The following is a 3,868-nucleotide window of genomic DNA, read 5'->3' on the forward strand; positions in this document are numbered from 1 at the left end:
AGTAATCTAAAAATTGGCCCCGATCACCAAGGACTACATGGACAACTACACTGGTGGCTGATGAATAAAAAGGGAAACAGCAAAGAAGGAGACAAACTGAGCTGTGGACTTCCAGCTGTCCAGAGGGTGCAACCATTTTTAATGTTTACACATGGTGGCCATTTAAAGTGACAGCATTGTCATTCAGATTCCAGGGACCTAAGAATAGGGTCCACTTGCCAAGGACAGTACACGCATACCAGAGGCTGATGACTGGAAAGGAGACTGGTGGTGAGTTCATAAATGCTGCCAACAAGAGAATAGAGGAGCACAATACCCTGTTTACTCATATACAATCACCAATTAAGTATAAATACAACAGTGTCACAATGTCTGGCAGACAACAGATCATCACAATAGTCCACACAAAGAAGCAAGATAAAGCAGTAGAAACAAGGGACCAGGATACAGAACCAGAACAAATCCCTCTGGAAGAAGTAGCATTGGAACTCCATGAGAAGGAACTCAAAAGAATTATATTTGAGTACCTTAAATGAATTGAGAGACAGATCAAGGAAAACACTGAAAAAATTAAGGAAACCCCTAGAACAATTTCAGAAGACAATAAATAACAAAATGACAAATAAATGAAAAATTAGAAGGCATACAAAATTTACAGATAGAAATCCAGAAGATTGATACTAAATTTTCAAAAATAGATAACATTGAATGGGCAAAGAGTAAAATTGAATTGATGGAAGACAGAATTAGTGAGATTAAAGGCAAATACCTCAATAGTTCTTTGGATAGGGGTCAATTAGAAAAAAGATCAAAAAGAAATGGAGTAAGTCTTTGATTCATATGGGATACCATCAAAAGGAATAACATATATGTAATAAGAATTCCAGAAAAGGAAGAGGCAAATAAAACCACAGAGAAAATTGTTGAAGATTTGTTAGAAGAGAATTTCCCTGATATGATGAAAGATGAAAATATATCCATTCAAGAAGTCCAACAAACCCCAAACAGGATAGACCACAACAGAAAATCACCAAGATATATCATCATCAAACTAACCAAAACCAAAGGCAAAGAAAAAATACTGAAGCAGCACAGGGAAAACTCAAAGTTACCTACAAGGGACAACAAATAAGACTAAGCTTGGATTTCTCAGCAGAAACCATGCAAGTGAGAAGAGAATGAAATGGTATACATAAAACCCTGAAAGAAAAAAAAAAAAATCCAACTGATAATTACATACCCAGCAAAACTGTCCCTCAAATATGGTGGTGAAATTAGATTTCCAGATAAGCAGAAACTAAGGGAATTTGTTAAAACCAGACCAACCTTAAAAGAGATGCTAAAGGGAATCCTTTGGACAGAGAACCAAAAACAGCAAACCGCAAACAGCCATTAACACACCTGATGACATAACCCAGAATCCAACCCAGTTAGGGAAGTATCCAAAATCAAATAAGTTTACAAGATTGTAAACAGGAAACCAGAGACATGAACTGGCAAATGAGGACAAGTACAAACCAAAAAGAAGGAAAAAAATAGTTAAAAAAAAAAGTTAAAGAACTTCTAAATGATGAGGAAGTCAAAACAATTGCAAGATAGAATAGCATGTTCTAAACTTAGGAAGAAAATTATAAATCACAGAGTAACGTAAAGGAAAAATATAAACCTTCACATCAAAATAAAAAAGAGGACAAGCACAAATATTTAGTAAATACCTAAGGCATCTGATTGCTAACCAGAAGTCTGGTGGTGCAAACCCACAAGCCACTCCTCGGAAGGAAGGTTGGGGAATCTACTTCTGTAGTGATACCGCCTTGGAAACCCAAAGAGGGGTCACTATGTCTCAGGTCCCGCTTGACAGCAGTGTTTTGTTTGTTTGTTTATTTAAAACAATAACAATGATGGAAATGAAAATATCATTTATAAATAAAATGACCTCAGCACAGAAAACTATATGGAATGAGGAAGTCAACAACACCATGAAAAAACACATAATAAAATGATAGGAACAAATTCATACTTGTCAATAATAACACTGAATGTCAATGGATTAAATGTACCCCTCAAGAGACAGAGAGTTGCAGACTGGATAGAAAACATAACCCAACAATATATGTCTAAAAGAGACACACCTAGAGACAAAGACAAAAATAGACTAAAAGTCAAAGACTAGAAAAAGATGTATCAAGTAGAGGGCAATCTAAAAGGAAAAGGAGTGGCATTTTAATTTCTGATAAAATTGACTTTAATAGGAAAACCACCATAAGAGATAAGGAAGGACATTATATAATGATTAAATATATTTTAATATCTCTTGTGATTAAATATGATTAATGATTAAATATATTTTAATCCCTCTTATTCAAACAAGAGGACATAAAAATATGATTGAACAAGAGGACATAAAAATAATAAATATCTACACACCCAATAAAAAAGTCACAAAATACATAAATCAGACATTAACAGAATTGAAAAGACAAATAGATGACTCCATAGTCGTAGTAGACTTTAATATACAATTTTTCAATCAAAGATAGAAAAACTGGAAAGAAACTCAACAAAGATGAAGAAAAACTAAACAATATAATCCACTAACATGACCTTATAGCCAACTACAGAGCACTTCATCCAACAAGCACAATATATATTCTTTTCCAGTGCACATGGAACATTCTCCAATACAGACCATATGTTAGGCCACAAGCAAGTCTTAATAAATTTAAAAATGTTGAAATGCTACAAAGCATGTTCTCAGATCACAATGTTATAAAATTAGAAATCAAAAATAGGAAGATGAATGGAAAGAGCAAACACATGAAAACTGAATAACACCCTTGTTAAAAAATGACTGGGTAAAAGAAGAAATGAAAAATGAAATTAAAAAAATTCTTTGAATCAAATGAGAATGAAAACAAAACATACCAAAATCTTTGGGACACAGCAAAATCGGTGATCAGAGGTCAATTTATCCCATTAAATGCACACATCAAAAAAGAAGAAAGAGCCAAAATCAACATTTTAACCTAACATCTCCAACAATTAGAAAAAGAACAGCAAAAAAAAAAAAAAAAAAAAGCCTGCAGCCTCCAGAAGAAAAAAAATAATAAAGATTCAAGAGGAAACATATGAAACAGACAATAGAAAGACAACAGAAAAATATCAACAAGACTAGAAGTTGCTTTTTGAAAACATCAATAAAATTGACAAACCACCAGCAAATTTAACAAAGGAAAAGAGGGAGCAAATACAAATAACATGAATAAGAAACAAATTGGGTGATATCACAACAGATACAACTGAAATAAAAAGGATAATATTAGGATACTATGAAGAACTGTACTCTAACAGATTTGAAAATCCAAAAGAAATGGATAGATTTCTAGAAACATACTACTTACCCAAGCTAACACAGACTGAGGTGGCAAATTTGAACAAACCCACAACAAAAGAAGAAATCAAACAGGTCATAAAAAAAATATGAACAACAAAGAAAAAGCTCTGGCCCAGATGATTTCACTGGAGAATTCTACCAAATGTTCAGAGGACTGACATCAATCCTACTCAAACTGTTCCAGAACATGGAACAAGATAGGTATCCTCCCAAATTCATTTTATGAAGTAAGCATGACCCTAATACCAAAACCAGGCAAAGACATCACTAACAAGGAAAACTACAGACCAATATCCCTCATGAACATAAATGCAAAAATCTTCAACAAAATCCAATAGACTCCAACAACATATCAAGAAAAACATTCATTATGACCAAGTGAGGTTCATATCAGGTATGCAGGGATGGTTCAACATTAGAAAAACAATAAACATCATCCACCACATAAATAAAACAAAGGAGAAGAACCACATG

Source organism: Orycteropus afer, unplaced genomic scaffold (assembly GCF_000298275.1).
Source record: "Orycteropus afer afer isolate SDZICR_OR568_19922 unplaced genomic scaffold, OryAfe1.0 scaffold00641, whole genome shotgun sequence".
Lineage (NCBI taxonomy): Eukaryota > Metazoa > Chordata > Mammalia > Tubulidentata > Orycteropodidae > Orycteropus > Orycteropus afer.